General features: G+C 53.4%; 1 long non-coding RNA gene across 1 annotated transcript in view; it reads left to right on the forward strand.

Annotated features, from left to right (window-relative positions):
• The first annotated feature begins 948 nt into the window (after positions 1 to 948).
• Positions 949 to 20,868, forward strand: part of LOC140395743 (uncharacterized) — a 49,408-nt gene continuing 29,488 nt past the window's right edge. Inside the window, exons 1-2 of the long non-coding RNA XR_011936290.1 lie at positions 949 to 1,086; positions 9,540 to 9,638. This is a non-coding gene — a long non-coding RNA (uncharacterized lncRNA). The remainder of the gene's footprint in view (positions 1,087 to 9,539; positions 9,639 to 20,868) is intronic.

Consider the following 20,868-nt stretch of genomic DNA (forward strand, 5'->3'; position numbering starts at 1 on the left):
TTCCTGTGCTGTGTTGTTCTTTGATCATTGCATGGTATAATTTAGATTCTAAACTGGAACAGCGTATTAATAAACAATGCAGCAACTGGTGATCTTTAAGGAAGAGAGGCTTCAAGTACAGGCGATTGGTAGATTCCAGCAAAGGAGAAAGGTGCCGGTGAACCGAATCCAGGATCTCCTGGGACAGCAAGAACCACAGAGAGAATGATGGAAATAAAGAGGCTGGACTGACCGACCAAATGAATCCTTCGAGCAAGAACCTGAGCCCAATACAAAAAAGCTGGAGGGCAAGTGAAAAGGAAAATTGGAAAAGAGACAATGTGACAATGGATTTGTTGTTAAAGTAAAAGGGAATCTAAAACTCTGATTGCATTGTAAATATTCCGTGTGTTCTAAGAGGTGGGGTCTGTCTGGAACCCAGACCTTCCTCGTTCCTGTTAATTAATCACAGGTAATGTTTCCTTTCTTGGTTTTTGACGGATGAGCCAATTTTCCCATACCCACTATTTTAATTTATAAAAACTTTCACTCTTCTCCTTGACATCACTCACAGAATTTCTTTTCATATTATGTTCTTGATACTTTCCTTGAGATACCTTCTAATCTGCTGGCAGTGTTTGTCAGCCTCGTCCGCACCCCTGGGACATGCCAGTGAAACACGGAAACCTGGACGCCATTGATTGCCAGTAGATCAGATTAAACTTCCTGTTTCACAACTACCAGCGGTTTGCTGGTAATACGATCTCAAATTCAGTAACATAAAGGAATTTCAGCAGCTTGATCTTTGGGGCGTTGAAACCGCATTCCTCAGTGACAAGGGTCAAAGGTATTGTGAACATTGCTTTAATTAGTGAGAAAAACAAGTGAACAGCAACTTGCTGAGCAACTGGGTGTTTATAATAAACATCCTGGAATATAATCTCCCCAAACCTGCTGCTGAATACATAACTAAGTAATCTGCAGCAAAGACACCACAGGGAGCGGTTACATATTGCTGTGGGATTCGGAGATTTACAAATCCACAATATAAAACAGAAGAAATAACAACAGCAGAATTTCTTCCAATTCCTGAAGGCGTTCAACAAGGTGAATAACAGGCGGTGTTGTTGGAGGGACTATATTGGCATCGGTAGAAAACTAGCGAATGGGCAGGAAACAGTGAGTGGGGGTATGGGATGATTTTTCAGGATGGTGATCTGTAACCAGTGGGATCAGTGCTGGGACCGCAACTGTTTGGATTTGGTACTGGGTAATGAACCAGGACAAGTGTTAGATTTGGAGGTAGGTGAGCACTTTGGTGATAGTGACCACAATTCCATTGTGTTTACTTTAGTGATGGAAAGGGATAGGTATATACCGCAGGGCAAGAGTTATATCTGGGGGAAAGGCAATTATGATGTGATGAGGCAAGACTTAGGATGCATCGGATGGAGAGGAAAACTGCAGGGGATGGGCACAATGGAAATGTGGAGCTTGTTCACAATAGCTTTTATTGGTAGAGGGATTGAGTTTCGGAGCCATGAGGTCATGTTGCAGCTGTACAAAACTCTGGTGCGGCCGCATTTGGAGTATTGCGTGCAATTCTGGTCGCCGCATTATAGGAAGGATGTGGAAGCATTGGAAAGGGTGCAGAGGAGATTTACCAGAATGTTGCCTGGTATGGAGGGAGGATCTTATGAGGAAAGGCTGAGGGACATGAGGCTGTTTTCGTTAGAGAGAAGGTTAAGAGGTGACTTAATTGAGGCATACAAAATGATCAGAGGATTAGATAGGGTGGTGTTATAACCTGCCTACTTACCATTGGCTGGGGACTAATGACAATCCCACAATCCTGTGGGAGTATGAGCTTCCCCAATGAGGGGGGCGGAGAAACCATTAGTAAACTCCAAGTATAAATAAAGCTGGCCAGTTCAGGAACCAGCAGGAAGAAGTATGCAGCAAGGGAAGTTGCTGCTGTTATATATATATGTTATTGTAAATAAATGTTATTACTTTGTATCCTTAAGACTCGTGCTGGATTCTTCGTGGCCCTCACAAAACTGGCGACGAGGGTTAAAGTGAATAGCTGTCTACACTGCTGAAGCCACCTCCCTGGATTTTTGTTGGATACAGGTTGGAAGTTGTTTTCGATTATACCATGCCTCTGTACGGACGTTTGGATGTTTTTGATGCTGCGCTGGAAAGCTGGAACCAGTACACACAACGGATGCGTTACTATTTCCGGGCAAACAATATCACCGAAAACGAGCGCCAGGTGGTCATATTGCTCACCGCCTGCGGGCCGCATACGTTTGGGGTGATTAGGAGCCTTACGTACCCAGCTGCGCCGGACACCAAAACGTTTGATGAACCTGTGAATATAGTGGGGCAACATTTTAACCCAACCCCGTCCACGATAGTCCAGCGTTACCGGTTTAATACCGCTGAGAGGACCCCTGGAGAATCCCTTGACGATTTTCTATCCAGGCTACGCGGGATTGCGGAATACTGTGACTATGGCGAGACCTTGTCAGAAATGTTACGCGACTGTTTGGTTTGCGGTATTAACAATGCGGCCACCCAGAGAAAGTTGTTAGCTGAGCCAACATTGACTTTTCAACAGGCAATACAAATAGTATTGTCCCGAGAGAGCGCAGAGCGAGGAGTACAGGAGCTACAGGGAACGGAGGTGCATGCCTTGGGGCGCAACCCCTTCCGTCCGAAATCGTCCCCCCCGCACTCCTGCGGTACCTTGGGCGAGGCAACGTTCGGACCGACGCCAGTGGCCGACGGACATTCCTCCCCGAAGGGAGCCTTCTCCAGAACCAATGGATGAGGAGCCATGTCCGTGTCAGACTTGTAGGCGCCGACCCCATCGCGGACGGCGGTCCTGGGGGCGCCAGAGGCGCCGTCGTTCCGACCGAAACTGGGACCAGCCCAGGGGCCATAACTGGGACCAGCCCAGGGGCCGTATCTTCCATGTGGATGAACCTGCGGCGACTACTTCTGAGGACGTGGAGACGGAGGACGACTGCCTGCAGCTGCATTGTGTGGCAGCTCCCCGTGTGGCCCCCATTAAGGTGACAGTACGGGTCAATGGCCACCCGCTTGAGATGGAGTTGGATACTGGCGCAGCGGTCTCCGTGATCGCCCAGAGGACATTCGACCGCATCAAGCAGGGTATACAGACCCTTACACTAACTGACTCACAGGCCAGGTTGGCCACCTACACGGGGGAACCACTGGACATTGCAGGAACTACAATGACCCCTGTTGTTTATGGATGCTAGGAGGGGCGTTTCCCACTTATCGTAGTGCGTGGCCATGGGCCCAGCCTGTTGGGTCGGGACTGGTTGCGCCATTTGCGGTTGCAATGGCAGCACATCCTCCAAACAGTTTCTGAAGGGTTGACTGAGGTGCTAGGACGATACCCAGATGTATTCCAGCCTGGTTTGGGGAAAATAAAAGGGGCCGTAGCCCGTATCCAAGTTGAACCAGGAGCCACGCCGCGCTATTTCCGGGCGCGCCCAGTGCCTTACGCTTTGCTCGAGAAGGTAGAAGGGGAGCTCACTCGTTTGGAGAGTTTGGGTATTATCAGGCCTGTCCGTTTTGCTGACTGGGCAGCACCAATTGTACCTGTAATGAAGCCAGATGCCACAGTTCGCTTGTGTGGCGACTATAAACTTACAGTGAATACGGCTTCCCGACTCGACCGATATCCAATGCCTCGCATAGAGGATCTCTACGCGAAGCTTGCAGGTGGACTCTCGTTCACAAAATTAGATATGAGTCACGCCTACCTGCAGTTGGAGCTGGACCCTGCCTCCCGACCATATGTAACGATTAACACACACCGGGGCCTGTATGAATATACACGGTTGCCCTTTGGAGTATCCTCTGCCTGCGCAATTTTTCAACGTGTTATGGAGGGCATTTTGAGAGGTTTACCACGTGTTGCTGTGTACTTAGATGACGTTTTGATGACAGGGACGTCGGAGCAGGAACATTTGGAAAATCTGGAGGATGTCCTTAGACGCTTTTCAGAGGCTGGAGTCCGTTTACGTCGCACAAAGTGCATATTTCAGGCAAAGGAAGTAGTCTACCTAGGATATCGGGTGGACTGCGAGGGTCTGCACCCCGTCGCAGAGAAGGTGCGTGCAATTCAACATGCCCCCACCCCGACTGACACTTCGCATCTTTGTTCTTTTCTCGGCCTCGTAAACTATTACGGGAAGTTCCTCCCCAATCTGGCAACTACGCTGGTCCCCTTACACCTGCTGCTAAAGAAAAATCACACCTGGGTTTGGGGTCAGCCGCAAGAAACCGCTTTCCGGCGGGTAAAGCAATTGTCGTCGTCTGGGTTACTAACCAACTATGATCCGGGAAAGCCTTTGCTCGTCACATGTGATGCATCCCAGTATGGTATTGGGGCCGCCCTGTCCCACAAGATGGAGAACGGGGCCGAGCGACTGATAGCTTTCGCCTCCCGCACATTGACTGCAGCGGAGAAAAAGTACGCGCAGATCGAGAAGGAGGGCCTGGCAGTGGTTTTTGCGGTGAAACACTTCCACCAGTACGTGTATGGCCGCCATTTCACTATCGTGACTGATCATAAGCCCCTGCTGGGACTTTTCAGAGAGGATAAGCCAATACCGCCCATTGCTTCTGCACGGATCCAGCGCTGGGCTTTGTTGCTTGCTGCATATGAGTATTCTCTGGAGCACAAACCAGGAACGCAGATAGCAAATGCCGACGCACTGAGCCGATTGCCTTTATCGACCGGCCCCATGTCGACCCCCACGACCGGTGAGGTGGTTGCAACCCAAAATTTTATGGACACCTTGCCTGTCACGGCATCACAGATCCGTGAGTGGACCCAGACGGAGCCAGTCCTGTCAAAGGTTCGGCACATAGTCCTGTATGGTGGGCAGCATAGACAGCTCCCAGGCGAGTTGCGGGCATTTTCCTCCAAGCTGTCAGAATTCAGCGTGGAAGACGGCATCCTCTTGTGGGGGACGCGTGTGATTGTCCCGGAAAAAGGCCAGGAGCTGATATTATCAGACTTGCACAATGGGCATCTGGGCGTGACCAAGATGAAAATGTTGGCCCGGAGTTATGTCTGGTGGCCAGACCTCGACACCGACATTGAGAAGGTGGCCCAAAACTGCTCCATTTGCCAGGAGCATCAGAAGCTTCCGCCGGCCGCGCCCCTACATCACTGGGAATGGCCAGGGCGGCCTTGGGCACGCTTACATGCAGATTTCGCAGGCCCTTTTCAAGGATCCATGTTCCTTCTACTAATTGACGCCCAGTCTAAATGGCTGGAGGTGCATAAGATGCAGGGGACAACGTCCTGCGCAACAATTGAAAAGATGCGTTTGTCGTTTAGTACGCATGGCCTCCCCGAGGTGCTGGTCACGGATAACGGCACTCCATTCACGAGTGAGGAGTTTGCGAGGTTCATGAAGATGAACGGCATACGCCATATCCGCACTGCCCCTTACCACCCGGCTTCAAATGGGTTGGCAGAGCGCGCAGTGCAGACATTCAAAAGAGGCCTAAAGAAGCAGTCTTCCGGATCAATGGACACGAGACTGGCTCGCTTTTTGTTTACGTACAGGACCACCCCCCATGCGGTGACTGGGGTAGCTCCCGCAGAACTCCTAATGGGCCGGAGACTTCGCACCCGCCTTAGTATGGTTTTCCCGGACATTGGCGCAAAAGTACGCCGCACACAAGAACGACAGGGACAGGGATTTTTTCGGCATCGTCCGATTCGGCAGTTTGCGCCCGGTGACAAGTGTTCGTTCGGAATTTTGCTGGTGGTGCCCAGTGGGTTCCTGGCGTAATCTTTCACCAAACGGGCCCTATATCTTACCAGGTGCAAGCCCAGGGTCGTCTCCAGCGAAAACATGTAGACCACGTTCGGTCCAGAAGACCATCCCCTCCAAAGATTCCCCGCCCCCGGAGCTCATTTCAACAGCTGCAGAGACCAGAGACAAGGGAAGGGAGTCCTCACAATCTTCCACTGGTGCCTCACGCGAAGCCTGCGCAGGTCATGACGGGACCGAATGGAGATAGAGATGCTGACATGACGGAGGCAGCAGACTCTGACTCCGAGATGGAGACACAGGATGCATCAGAGGGGGAATCCTTGGGTCCACGGGCCGTGGATGTACAACCGCGCCGTTCATCACGGAAGCGCCGGTCTCCATCTCATTACACGTCGCCTGATCCAGCGCCGTGTGCAAATGGTGTCCAGCCTGCGGCCAAACGAGTCCGACGCCCTCCTTCGCCAGGGTCTTCGGTGGATTCCTTGGACTTTGGGGGGGAGGGGATGTTATAACCTGCCTGCTTACCAGTGGCTGGGGACTAATGACAATCCCACAATCCTGTGGGAGTATGAGCTTCCCCAATGAGGGGGGCGGAGAAACCATTAGTAAACTCCAAGTATAAATAAAGCAGGCCAGTTCAGGAACCAGCAGGAAGGAGTGTGCAGCAAGGGAAGTTACTGCTACTGTTATGTATATATGTTATTGTAAATAAACGTTATTACTTTGTATCCTTAAAACTCGTGCTGGATTCTTCGGGGCCCTTACAAAAGGTGGACAGTGAGAGCCTTTTTCCTTGGATGGTGATGTCTAGCATGAGGGGACATAGCTTTAAATTGAGGGGAGATAGATATAGGACAGATGTCAGAGATAGGTTCTTTACTCAGAGAGTAGTAAGGGCGTGGAATGCCTGCCTGCAACAGTAGTGGACTCGCCAACACGAAAGGCATTCAAATGGTCATTGGATAGAAATATGGACAATAAGGGAATAGTGTAGATGAGCTTTAGAGTGGTTTCACAGGTCGGCGCAACATCGAGGGCCGAAGGGCCTGTACTGCGCTGTAATGTTCTATGTTCACCCAGCTGGATTTGCCAGAATCCATGCTACGCATCTAACTTCGCAAAGAACCTGGCGTGTGCCATCTCACTGGTGAGTTCCTCCCGCTTCGGGATCGTGTTCGGGGTAGTGTTGCCGCATTATATTTTGGTTGACATCCTTGGGATCAATACAGATACGCATCTCTCCCGAGGGCTTTTTCACACAGACCATCGAGCTGACCCAGTCAGTCAGTTCCGTCACTTTGGAGATGATGCCCTGGTCTTGAAGATCCTGGTACTATGCCTCCAGGCGCTCCTTCAGTCGAGCCGGTACCCGGCGTGGTGCATGGACCACAGGCTGGAGCAGGATCTTGTAACAGTATGGCAGAGTGCCGATCCCGTCGATCACATCTGGATACTGAGCGAGGATGTCGTCAATGCCGGCTTGAAGATCCACGTTGGAGGAAGTCATGGTGTAGACTCGCTGTACCAGGTTGAGATGCTTGCATGCATGGGCACCGAGCAGGGAGGCCCTGTCTGGCTTGATGATTTCAAACCTCAGTCTGGCATGAGTGCTTTTCTTGGAGCCGAGCAGACGGCAGGATCCCAGTGCTGTGATGGCGTTGCCGTTATAGTCCAGGAGCTGGCAGGCTGCTGGAAGAATCGTGGGTGGCTTCTTGATGCGGTTGAAATCTGCCTGTGAAAGGAGATTAGCAGAAGCACCTGTGTCCAGCTGGAACTGGATCGAGCATTGATTTACTTACAGCGCCGCTCGCCATTGGTCCGCAGAATCCACAGTGAGGATGGGCAGGCACCGTGATGATGTCGGTGAGACATGTTCACGTGTGGTAATGATGCCCACACAGTAGGGGGACTCCAGGCAGTCGTCCTCTCGATCCATTGTGCTGAGAGTATCAGAATCCTGGAAACCTTGTTGGACACTTCGAACGCGCCTGCGTTGGAATTGGGAGCGCTGACCCCTGACTGGTGGTGCAGATCTGCACAAGGCTGCACCGTGTCCAGGCTTCCCGCAGTTTAAACATCGCCTGCCTCTTGCAGGGCAGTGTTTCTTTAAGTGGGCGGTGCCGCAGTTCGGGCACGTCATGACGTCGATGTCGTTACGCTCCGGCCGCTTCGTTCTCCCGTTCGTGTTGCGCATGCGTGGGGCCCTGGGAAGAGCACGCGAAACGGCCGCTTTCATCGATACTGAGGCGCTGCACCCAGGCGATGGCCTGGACACTCCCTGCCTCGTGGGAGGCAGGTTTTTCGTTTTCAGCCGACTTGAACCAGGAGTACCGATTTTTTTGCATGCTTATGCACTGTACACGTTTCAATCGCAACTGACAGGGTCATATACTTTGGGCGGCGGGTCGGAGAATGGCCGTTGGCCGCCGTGAATCCCACCCCCGGTAGTTGCCGAAGTCTCCGGTACCGGATATTCAGCGGGGGCGGGAATCGCGCCGCGCCGGTTGGCGGGCCCCCCCCCGCTCGATTCTCCGGCCCGAATGGGCCGAAGTCCCGCCGATAAATTGCCTGTCCCGCCGGCGTAAATTAGAGTACCTATTTACCGGCGGGACAAGGCGGCGTGGGCGGGCTCCGGGGTCCTGGGGGGGGCGCGGGGTGATCTGACCCCGGGGGGAGCCCCCACGGTGGCCTGGCCCGCGATCGCAGGCGAGCCTGTGCCGTGGGGGCACTCTTTCCCTTCCGCCTCCGCAACGGTCTCCACCATGGCGGAGGCGGAAGAGACTCTCCCCACTGTGCATGCGCGGGAAACTGTCAGCGGCCGCTGACGCTCCCGCGCATGCGCCGCCCCGACATGTCATTTCCGTGCCAGCTGGCGGGGCGGAAATCCCTCCGGCGCCGGCCTAGCCCCTCAATGTTGGGGCTCGGCCCCCAAAGATGCGGAGCATTCCGCTCCTTTGGGGCGGCGCGATGCCCGTCTGATTGGCACCGTTTTGGGCGCCAGTCGGCGGACATCGTGCCGTTTGGGGAGAATTTTGCCCATGATCTTAAAAAGCTGCTGTCTCAGAGAATCAGAGTGCACTCCAAAAACGATTTGGTCTCTGATCATGGAGTCAGCAATGGCACCATAGTTGCAGGACTGCGCTAGTAAACGGAGATGAGTTACAAAAGAGTGGACAGGTTCATCTTTACCTTGAAGACGTTGCTGGAAAATATAACACTCGAAGATTTCATTGGTGTCCACTTCACAATGACTGTCAAACTTTTCCAGAATGGTCTGAAACTTTGTCTTGTCCTGGCCTTCGGTGAAGTAAAGCGAGTTGAAAATTTGGATGGCTCGATCCCCCGCAGTTGAGAGAAGCGCGATCTTCCTGGCATCAGACGCACCCTCGAGGTCTGAGGCTTCAATGTAGAGCAGGAAATTTTGCAGCAGCAACCTGGGTAGAGGCGGGGGGGGGGGCGGGGGGGAACGTCCAGGGAGGGGGGGGAATGGGGAGCTGCCTGGGGGGTGGATGAGCAAGAGACAACATGAAGAGTCAGGGAAACTGGCACGTACGGGAGAGAGCCAGTGTACAAAGCTATGTAAATATACTATTTTGCCATGTATATATCTTGCTCCGCGCGATTTCTCATTTTGTTTTTTTGTTTTGTTACGGGGGGTGGGGGTTATTGTTTGTAAGGGAGAAAAACTGTGTTAAAAACTTTATTAAATATATTTTTTTTAAAAAGAGATAGAAGTCACCTGGTACCATGTTGTGTTAAGCACACTGTGATAACACGGGCTGCAACTGGATGCAGCTTTAACTGAAAGATACTCCAAACCTTGAGGTTAGTTCAATCCGATTTATTGATACCGCCAAACAGTTAGCACAGTTCTTTGTGAGTTCGACTCTCTGCTAACCTAAGTGTGATTACTCTGTCTGACTGGACCAGACTAGCTCTTAGCCACGTGTAGAAGGTGCTATGTGATATTTAACACCCTGACTGTCACTGTAGATGTCACCAGTGGAAAGAGGCAGAGTGTCAGTGCCTCGTGTGTTTTATAGAGGGAATCCACACCCGAGTGTCCTGCCTGCTGATTGGTTATGTCCTGTTCTCTGTGTTGATTAGCTATCTGTCACTGCCTGTCTGTGTCTCATTATGTGCATGACTGCAAATCATGACAGAACCCGTAGCCAAGTGAGAATCAGTGTTTGTGGAACTGTCCCCCAGTGAGAGTCTGTGTGTGGAACTGTATCCCAGTGAGAGTCAGTGTGTGTGGAACTGTATCCCAGTGAGAGTCAGTGTTGTGGAACTGTATCCCAGTGAGAGTCAGTGTGTGTGGAACTGTATCCCAGTGAGAGTCAGTGTGTGTGGAACTGTACCCCAGTGAGAGTCAGTGTGTGTGGAACTGTACCCCAGTGAGAGTCAGTGTGTGTGGAACTGTATCCCAGTGAGAGTCAGTGTGTGTGGGACTGTATCCCAGTGAGAGTCAGTGTGTGTGGAACTGTATCCCAGTGAGAGTCAGTGTGTGTGGAACTGTACCCCAGTGAGAGTCAGTGTGTGTGGGACCCGTACCCCAGTGAGAGTCTGTGTGTGTGGAACTGTATCCCAGTGAGAGTCAGTGTGTGGGGGAATGTATCCCAGTGAGAGTCAGTGTGTGTGGAACTGTATCCCAGTGAGAGTCAGTGTGTGTGGGACTGTATCCCAGTGAGAGTCAGTGTGTGTGGAACTGTATCCCAGTGAGAGTCAGTGTGTGTGGAACTGTACCCCAGTGAGAGTCAGTGTGTGTGGGACCCGTACCCCAGTGAGAGTCTGTGCGTGGAACTGTATCCCAGTGAGATTCAGTGTGAGTGGGACTGTATCCCAGTGAGAGTCAGTGTGTGTGGAACTGTATCCCAGTGAGAGTCAATGTGTGTGGAACTGTATCCCAGTGAGAGTCAGTGTGTGTGGAACTGTATCCCAGTGAGAGTCAGTGTGTGTGGAACTGTACCCCAGTGAGAGTCAGTGTGTGTGGAACTGTATCCCAGTGAGAGTCAGTGTGTGTGGAACTGTATCCCAGTGAGAGTCAGTGTGTGTGGGACTGTATCCCAGTGAGCGTCAGTGTGTGTGGAACTGTACCCCAGTGAGAGTCAGTGTGTGTGGAACCCGTACCCCAGTGAGAGTCTGTGCGTGGAACTGTATCCCAGTGAGATTCAGTGTATGTGGAACTGTATCCCAGTGAGAGTCAGTGTGTGTGGAACCCGTACCCCAGTGAGTCAGTGTGTGTGGAACTGTATCCCAGTGAGAATCAGTGTGTGTGGAACCCGTACCCCAGTGAGTCAGTGTGTGGGGAACTGTACCCCAGTGAGAGTCAGTGTGGTTGGGACTGTATCCCAGTCAGAGTCAGTGTGTGTGGAACCCGTACCCCAGTGAGAGTCAGATTGTGTGGGACCCGTACCCCAGTGAGAGTCAGTGTGTGTGGAACCCGTACTCCAGTGAGAGTCAGTGTGTGTGGGACTCGTACCCCAGTGAGAGTCAGTGTGTGTGGAACTGTATCCCAGTGAGAGTCAGTGTGTGTGGAACTGTATCCCAGTGAGAGTCAGTGTGTGTGGAACTGTATCCCAGTGAGAGTCAGTGTGTGTGGAACCCGTACCCCAGTGAGAGTCAGTGTGTGTGGAACCCGTACCCCAGTGAGAGTCAGTGTGTGGGACCCGTACCCCAGTGAGAGTCAGTGTGTGTGGAACTGTATCCCAGTGAGAGTCAGTGTGTGTGGAACTGTACCCCAGTGAGAGTCAGTGTGTGTGGGACCCGTACCCCAGTGAGAGTCAGTGTGTGTGGGACCCGTACCCCAGTGAGAGTCAGTGTGTGTGGAACTGTATCCCAGTGAGAGTCAGTGTGTGTGGAACTGTATCCCAGTGAGAGTCAGTGTGTGTGGAACTGTATCCCAGTGAGAGTCAGTGTGTGGGGAACTGTACCCCAGTGAGAGTCAGTGTGTGTGGAACTGTACCCCAGTGAGAGTCAGTGTGTGTGGAACCCGTACCCCAGTGAGAGTCTGTGCGTGGAACTGTATCCCAGTGAGATTCAGTGTATGTGGATCTGTATCCCAGTGAGAGTCAGTGTGTGTGGAACCCGTACCCCAGTGAGTCAGTGTGTGTGGAACTGTATCCCAGTGAGAATCAGTGTGTGTGGAACCCGTACCCCAGTGAGTCAGTGTGTGGGGAACTGTACCCCAGTGAGAGTCAGTGTGGTTGGGACTGTATCCCAGTCAGAGTCAGTGTGTGTGGAACCCGTACCCCAGTGAGAGTCAGATTGTGTGGGACCCGTACCCCAGTGAGAGTCAGTGTGTGTGGAACCCGTACTCCAGTGAGAGTCAGTGTGTGTGGGACTCGTACCCCAGTGAGAGTCAGTGTGTGTGGAACTGTATCCCAGTGAGAGTCAGTGTGTGTGGAACTGTATCCCAGTGAGAGTCAGTGTGTGTGGAACTGTATCCCAGTGAGAGTCAGTGTGTGTGGAACCCGTAACCCAGTGAGAGTCAGTGTGTGTGGAACCCGTACCCCAGTGAGAGTCAGTGTGTGGGACCCGTACCTCAGTGAGAGTCAGTGTGTGTGGAACTGTATCCCAGTGAGAGTCAGTGTGTGTGGAACTGTACCCCAGTGAGAGTCAGTGTGTGTGGGACCCGTACCCCAGTGAGAGTCAGTGTGTGTGGGACCCGTACCCCAGTGAGAGTCAGTGTGTGTGGAACTGTATCCCAGTGAGAGTCAGTGTGTGTGGAACTGTATCCCAGTGAGAGTCAGTGTGTGTGGAACTGTATCCCAGTGAGAGTCAGTGTGTGGGGAACTGTACCCCAGTGAGAGTCAGTGTGTGTGGAACTGTACCCCAGTGAGAGTCAGTGTGTGTGGAACTGTATCCCAGTGAGAGTCAGTGTGTGTGGAACTGTATCCCAGTGAGAGTCAGTGTGTGTGGAACTGTATCCCAGAGATAGTCAGTGTGTGGGGAACTGTATCCCAGTGAGAGTCAGTGTGTGTGGAACTGTACCCCAGTGAGAGTCAGTGTGTGTGGAACTGTATCCCAGTGAGAGTCAGTGTGTGTGGAACTGTACCCCAGTGAGAGTCAGTGTGTGTGGAACCCGTACCCCAGTGAGTCAGTGTGTGTGGGACCCGTAGCCCAGTGAGAGTCAGTGTGTGGGACCCGTACACCAGTGAGAGTCAGTGTTTATGGGACCCGTACCCCAGTGAGAGTCAGTGTGTATGGGACCCATACCCCAGTGAGAGTCAATGTGTGGGACCCGTACCACAGTGAAAGTCAGTGTGTGTGGGACCCGTACCCCAGTGAGAGTCAGTGTGTGTGGAACTGTATCCCAGTGAGAGTCAGTGTGTGTGGAACTGTATCCCAGTGAGAGTCAGTGTGTGTGGAACTGTACCCCAGTGAGAGTCAGTGTGTGTGGAACCCGTACCCCAGTGAGAGTCAGTGTGTGGGGGACCCGTACCCCAGTGAGAGTCAGTGTGTGTGGAACTGTATCCCAGTGAGAGTCAGTGTGTGGGGAACTGTATCCCAGTGAGAGTCAGTGTGTGTGGAACTGTACCCCAGTGAGAGTCAGTGTGTGTGGAACTGTACCCCAGTGAGAGTCAGTGTGTGTGGAACTGTACCCCAGTGAGAGTCAGTGTGTGTGGAACTGTACCCCAGTGAGAGTCAGTGTGTGTGGGACCCGTACCCCAGTGAGAGTCAGTGTGTGTGGGACCCGTACCCCAGTGAGAGTTAGTGTGTGTGGAACTGTATCCCAGTGAGAGTCAGTGTGTGTCGGACCCGTATCCCAGTGAGAGTCAGTGTGTGTGGAACTGTACCCCAGTGAGAGTCAGTGTGTGTGGAACTGTATCCCAGTGAGTCAGTGTGTGTGGGACCCGTAGCCCAGTGAGAGTCAGTGTGTGTGGAACTGTATCCCAGTGAGAGTCAGTGTGTGTGGAACTGTATCCCAGTGAGAGTCAGTGTGTGTGGAACTGTACCCCAGTGAGAGTCAGTGTGTGTGGAACTGTACCCCAGTGAGAGTCAGTGTGTGTGGAACTGTACCCAAGTGAGAGTCAGTGTGTGTGGAACTGTACCCCAGTGAGAGTCAGTGTGTGTGGGACCCGTACCCCAGTGAGAGTCAGTGTGTGTGGAACTGTATCCCAGTGAGAGTCAGTGTGTGTCGGACCCGTACCCCAGCAAGAGTCAGTGTGTGTGGGACACGTACCCCAGTGAGAGTCAGTGTGTGTGGGACCCGTACCCCAGTGAGAGACAGTGTGTGTGGAACTGTATCCCAGTGAGAGTCAGTGTGTGTGGGACTGTATCCCAGTGAGAGTCAGTGTGTGTGGAACTGTATCCCAGTGAGTCAGTGTGTGTGGGACCCGTAGCCCAGTGAGAGTCAGTGTGTGGGACCCGTAGCCCAGTGAGAGTCAGTGTGTGTGGGACCCGTACCCCAGTGAGAGTCAGTGTGTATGGGACCCGTAACCCAGTGAAAGTCAGTGTGTGTGGGGCCCGTACCCCAGTGAGAGTCAGTGTGTGTGGAACTGTATCCCAGTGAGAGTCAGTATGTGCGGAACTGTATCCCAGTGAGAGTCAGTGTGGTGGAACTGTATCCCAGTGAGAGTCAGTGTGTGTGGGACTGTATCCCAGTGAGAGTCAGTGTGTGTGGGACTGTACCCCAGTGAGAGTCAGTGTGTGTGGAACTGTATCCCAGTGAGTCAGTGTGTGGGGAACTGTACCCCAGTGAGAGTCAGTGTGGTTGGGACTGTATCCCAGTCAGAGTCAGTGTGTGTGGAACCCGTACCCCAGTGAGAGTCAGTGTGTGTGGGACCCGTACCCCAGTGAGAGTCAGTGTGTGTGGAACCCGTACTGCAGTGAGAGTCAGTGTGTGTGGGACCCGTACCCCAGTGAGAGTCAGTGTGTGTGGGACCCGTACCCCAGTGAGAGTCAGTGTGTGTGGGACTCGTACCCCAGTGAGAGTCAGTGTGTGTGGAACCCGTACCCCAGTGAGAGTCAGTGTGTGTGGAACCCGTACCCCAGTGAGAGTCAGTGTGTGGGAACTGTACCCCAGTGAGAGTCAGTGTGTGTGGGACCCGTACCCCAGTGAGAGTCAGTGTGTGTGGGACTGTACCCCAGTGAGAGTCAGTGTGTGTGGAACTGTATCCCAGTGAGTCAGTGTGTGGGGAACTGTACCCCAGTGAGAGTCAGTGTGGTTGGGACTGTATCCCAGTCAGAGTCAGTGTGTGTGGAACCCGTACCCCAGTGAGAGTCAGTGTGTGTGGGACCCGTACCCCAGTGAGAGTCAGTGTGTGTGGAACCCGTACTGCAGTGAGAGTCAGTGTGTGTGGGACCCGTACCCCAGTGAGAGTCAGTGTGTGTGGGACCCGTACCCCAGTGAGAGTCAGTGTGTGTGGGACTCGTACCCCAGTGAGAGTCAGTGTGTGTGGAACCCGTACCCCAGTGAGAGTCAGTGTGTGTGGAACCCGTACCCCAGTGAGAGTCAGTGTGTGTGGGACCCGTACCCCAGTGAGAGTCAGTGTGTGGGAACTGTACCCCAGTGAGAGTCAGTGTGTGTGGGACCCGTACCCCAGTGAGAGTCAGTGTGTGTGGAACTGTACCCCAGTGAGAGTCAGTGTGTGTGGGACTCGTACCCCAGTGAGAGTCAGTGTGTGTGGAACCCGTACCCCAGTGAGAGTCAGTGTGTGTGGAACCCGTACCCCAGTGAGAGTCAGTGTGTGTGAGACCCGTACCCCAGTGAGAGTCAGTGTGTGTGGGACCCCAACCCCAGTGAGAGTCAGTGTGTGTGGAACCCATACCCCAGTGAGAGTCAGTGTGTGTGGAACTGTACCCCAGTGAGAGTCAGTGTGTGTGGAACTGTATCCCAGTGAGAGTCAGTGTGTGTGGGACCCATACCCCAGTGAGAGTCAGTGTGTGTGGAACCCGTACCCCAGTGAGAGTCAGTGTGTGTGGAACCCGTACCCCAGTGAGAGTCAGTGTGTGTGGAACCCATACCCCAGTGAGAGTCAGTGTGTGTGGAACTGTACCCCAGTGAGAGTCAGTGTGCGTGGAACTGTACCCCAGTGAGAGTTAGTGTGTGTGGAACTATATCCCAGTGAGAGTCAGTGTGTGGAACTGTATCCCAGTGAGAGTCAGTGTGTGTGGGACCCGTACCCCAGGGAGAGTCAGTGTGTGTGGAACTGTACCCCAGTGACAGTCAGTGTGTGTGGAACCCGTACCCCAGTGAGAGTCAGTGTGTGTGGAACTGTACCCCAGTGAGAGTCAGTGTGTGGGACCCGTACACCAGTGAGAGTCAGTGTGTGTGGGACCCGTACCCCAGTGAGAGTCAGTGTGTGTGGGACCCGTACCCCAGTGAGAGTCAGTGTGTGTGGGACCCGTACCACAGTGAGAGTCAGTGTGTATGGGACCCATACCCCAGTGAGAGTCAATGTGTGGGACCCGTACCCCAGTGAAAGTCAGTGTGTGTGGGACCCGTACCCCAGTGAGAGTCAGTGTGTGTGGAACTGTATCCCAGAGAGAGTCAGTGTGTGCGGAACTGTACCCCAGTGAGAGTCAGTGTGTGTGGAACTGTATCCCAGTGAGAGTCAGTGTGTGTGGAACCCGTACCCCAGTGAGAGTCAGTGTGTGTGGGACCCGTACCCCAGTGAGAGTCAGTGTGTGTGGAACTGTACCCCAGTGAGAGTCAGTGTGTGTGGGACTGTATCCCAGTGAGAGTCAGTGTGTGTGGAACTGTACCCCAGTGAGAGTCAGTATGTGTGGAACCCGTACCCCAGTGAGAGTCAGTGTGTGGGGGACCCGTACCCCAGTGAGAGTCAGTGTGTGTGGAACTGTATCCCAGTGAGAGTCAGTGTGTGGGGAACTGTATCCCAGTGAGAGTCAGTGTGTGTGGAACTGTACCCCAGTGAGAGTCAGTGTGTGTGGAACTGATCCCAGTGAGAGTCAGTGTGTGTCGGACCCGTACCCCAGTGAGAGTCAGTGTGTGTGGAACTGTACCCCAGCAAGAGTCAGTGTGTGTGGAACTGTACCCCAGTGAGAGTCAGTGTGTGTGGAACTGTATCCCAGTGAGAGCCAGTGTGTGTGGAACTGTACCCCAGTGAGAGTCAGTGTGTGGAACTGTACCCCAGTGAGAGCCAGTGTGTGTGGAACTGTATCCCAGTGAGAGTCAGTGTGTGTGGAACTGTATCCCAGTGAGAGTCAGTGTGGGTGGAACCCGTACCCCAGTGAGTCAGTGTGTGTGGGACCCGTAGCCCAGTGAGAGTCAGTGTGTGTGGGACTCGTACCCCAGTGAGAGTCAGTGTGTGTGGAACCCGTAGCCCAGTGAGAGTTAGTGTGTGTGGGACCCGTACCCCAGTGAGAGTCAGTGTGTGGGAACTGTACCCCAGTGAGAGTCAGTGTGTGTGGGACCCGTACCCCAGTGAGAGTCAGTGTGTGTGGGACCCGTAGCCCAGTGAGAGTCAGTGTGTGTGGAACTGTATCCCAGTGAGAGTCAGTGTGTGTGGAACTGTATTCCAGTCAGAGTCAGTGTGTGTGGAACCGTACCCCAGTGAGAGTCAGTGTGCGTGGAACTGTACCCCAGTGAGAGTTAGTGTGTGTGGAACTATATCCCAGTGAGAGTCAGTGTGTGGAACTGTATCCCAGTGAGAGTCAGTGTGTGTGGGACCCGTACCCCAGTGAGAGTCAGTGTGTGTGGGACCCGTACCCCAGCAAGAGTCAGTGTGCGTGGAACTGTACCCCAGTGAGAGTCAGTGTGTGTGGAACTGTATCCCAGTGAGAGTCAGTGTGTGGAACTGTATCCCAGTGAGAGTCAGTGTGTGTGGGACCCGTACCCCAGTGAGAGTCAGTGTGTGTGGAACTGTACCCCAGTGACAGTCAGTGTGTGTGGAACCCGTACCCCAGTGAGAGTCAGTGTGTGTGGAACTGTATCCCAGAGAGAGTCAGTGTGTGCGGAACTGTACCCCAGTGAGAGTCAGTGTGTGTGGAACTGTATCCCAGTGAGAGTCAGTGTGTGTGGAACCCGTACCCCAGTGAGAGTCAGTGTGTGTGGGACCCGTACCCCAGTGAGAGTCAGTGTGTGTGGAACTGTACCCCAGTGAGAGTCAGTGTGTGTGGGACTGTATCCCAGTGAGAGTCAGTGTGTGTGGAACTGTACCCCAGTGAGAGTCAGTGTGTGTGGAACCCGTACCCCAGTGAGAGTCAGTGTGTGGGGGACCCGTACCCCAGTGAGAGTCAGTGTGTGTGGAACTGTATCCCAGTGAGAGACAGTGTGTGGGGAACTGTATCCCAGTGAGAGTCAGTGTGTGTGGAACTGTACCCCAGTGAGAGTCAGTGTGTGTGGAACTGATCCCAGTGAGAGTCAGTGTGTGTCGGACCCGTACCCCAGTGAGAGTCAGTGTGTGTGGAACTGTACCCCAGCAAGAGTCAGTGTGTGTGGAACTGTACCCCAGTGAGAGTCAGTGTGTGTGGAACTGTATCCCAGTGAGAGCCAGTGTGTGTAGAACTGTACCCCAGTGAGAGTCAGTGTGTGGAACTGTACCCCAGTGAGAGCCAGTGTGTGTGGAACTGTATCCCAGTGAGAGTCAGTGTGTGTGGAACTGTATCCCAGTGAGAGTCAGTGTGGGTGGAACCCGTACCCCAGTGAGTCAGTGTGTGTGGGACCCGTAGCCCAGTGAGAGTCAGTGTGTGTGGGACCCGTACCCCAGTGAGAGTCAGTGTGTATGGGACCCGTACCCCAGTGAGAGTCAGTGTGTGTGGGACCCGTACCCCAGTGAAAGTCAGTGTGTGTGGGGCCCGTACCCCAGTGAGAGTCAGTGTGTGTGGAACTGTATCCCAGTGAGAGTCAGTGTGTGTGGAACTGTATCCCAGTGAGAGTCAGTATGTGCGGAACTGTATCCCAGTGAGAGTCAGTGTGGTGGAACTGTATCCCAGTGAGAGTCAGTGTGTGTGGAACCCGTACCCCAGTGAGAGTCAGTGTGTGTGGAACTGTACCCCAGTGAGAGTCAGTGTGCGTGGAACTGTACCCCAGTGAGAGTTAGTGTGTGTGGAACTATATCCCAGTGAGAGTCAGTGTGTGGAACTGTATCCCAGTGAGAGTCAGTGTGTGTGGGACCCGTACCCCAGGGAGAGTCAGTGTGTGTGGAACTGTACCCCAGTGACAGTCAGTGTGTGTGGAACCCGTACCCCAGTGAGAGTCAGTGTGTGTGGAACTGTACCCCAGTGAGAGTCAGTGTGTGGGACCCGTACACCAGTGAGAGTCAGTGTGTGTGGGACCCGTACCCCAGTGAGAGTCAGTGTGTGTGGGACCCGTACCCCAGTGAGAGTCAGTGTGTGTGGGACCCGTACCACAGTGAGAGTCAGTGTGTATGGGACCCATACCCCAGTGAGAGTCAATGTGTGGGACCCGTACCCCAGTGAAAGTCAGTGTGTGTGGGACCCGTACCCCAGTGAGAGTCAGTGTGTGTGGAACTGTATCCCAGAGAGAGTCAGTGTGTGCGGAACTGTACCCCAGTGAGAGTCAGTGTGTGTGGAACTGTATCCCAGTGAGAGTCAGTGTGTGTGGAACCCGTACCCCAGTGAGAGTCAGTGTGTGTGGGACCCGTACCCCAGTGAGAGTCAGTGTGTGTGGAACTGTACCCCAGTGAGAGTCAGTGTGTGTGGGACTGTATCCCAGTGAGAGTCAGTGTGTGTGGAACTGTACCCCAGTGAGAGTCAGTGTGTGTGGAACCCGTACCCCAGTGAGAGTCAGTGTGTGGGGGACCCGTACCCCAGTGAGAGTCAGTGTGTGTGGAACTGTATCCCAGTGAGAGTCAGTGTGTGGGGAACTGTATCCCAGTGAGAGTCAGTGTGTGTGGAACTGTACCCCAGTGAGAGTCAGTGTGTGTGGAACTGATCCCAGTGAGAGTCAGTGTGTGTCGGACCCGTACCCCAGTGAGAGTCAGTGTGTGTGGAACTGTACCCCAGCAAGAGTCAGTGTGTGTGGAACTGTACCCCAGTGAGAGTCAGTGTGTGTGGAACTGTATCCCAGTGAGAGCCAGTGTGTGTGGAACTGTACCCCAGTGAGAGTCAGTGTGTGGAACTGTACCCCAGTGAGAGCCAGTGTGTGTGGAACTGTATCCCAGTGAGAGTCAGTGTGTGTGGAACTGTATCCCAGTGAGAGTCAGTGTGGGTGGAACCCGTACCCCAGTGAGTCAGTGTGTGTGGGACCCGTAGCCCAGTGAGAGTCAGTGTGTGTGGGACTCGTACCCCAGTGAGAGTCAGTGTGTGTGGAACCCGTAGCCCAGTGAGAGTCAGTGTGTGTGGGACCCGTACCCCAGTGAGAGTCAGTGTGTGGGAACCGTACCCCAGTGAGAGTCAGTGTGTGTGGGACCCGTATCCCAGTGAGAGTCAGTGTGTGTGGGACCCGTAGCCCAGTGAGAGTCAGTGTGTGTGGAACTGTATCCCAGTGAGAGTCAGTGTGTGTGGAACTGTATTCCAGTCAGAGTCAGTGTGTGTGGAACCGTACCCCAGTGAGAGTCAGTGTGCGTGGAACTGTACCCCAGTGAGAGTTAGTGTGTGTGGAACTATATCCCAGTGAGAGTCAGTGTGTGGAACTGTATCCCAGTGAGAGTCAGTGTGTGTGGGACCCGTACCCCAGTGAGAGTCAGTGTGTGTGGGACCCGTACCCCAGCAAGAGTAAGTGTGCGTGGAACTGTACCCCAGTGAGAGTCAGTGTGTGTGGAACTGTATCCCAGTGAGAGTCAGTGTGTGGAACTGTATCCCAGTGAGAGTCAGTGTGTGTGGGACCCGTACCCCAGTGAGAGTCAGTGTGTGTGGAACTGTACCCCAGTGACAGTCAGTGTGTGTGGAACCCGTACCCCAGTGAGAGTCAGTGTGTGTGGAACTGTATCCCAGAGAGAGTCAGTGTGTGCGGAACTGTACCCCAGTGAGAGTCAGTGTGTGTGGAACTGTATCCCAGTGAGAGTCAGTGTGTGTGGAACCCGTACCCCAGTGAGAGTCAGTGTGTGTGGGACCCGTACCCCAGTGAGAGTCAGTGTGTGTGGAACTGTACCCCAGTGAGAGTCAGTGTGTGTGGGACTGTATCCCA

Source organism: Scyliorhinus torazame, chromosome 18 (assembly GCF_047496885.1).
Source record: "Scyliorhinus torazame isolate Kashiwa2021f chromosome 18, sScyTor2.1, whole genome shotgun sequence".
Classification (NCBI taxonomy): Eukaryota; Metazoa; Chordata; class Chondrichthyes; order Carcharhiniformes; family Scyliorhinidae; genus Scyliorhinus; species Scyliorhinus torazame.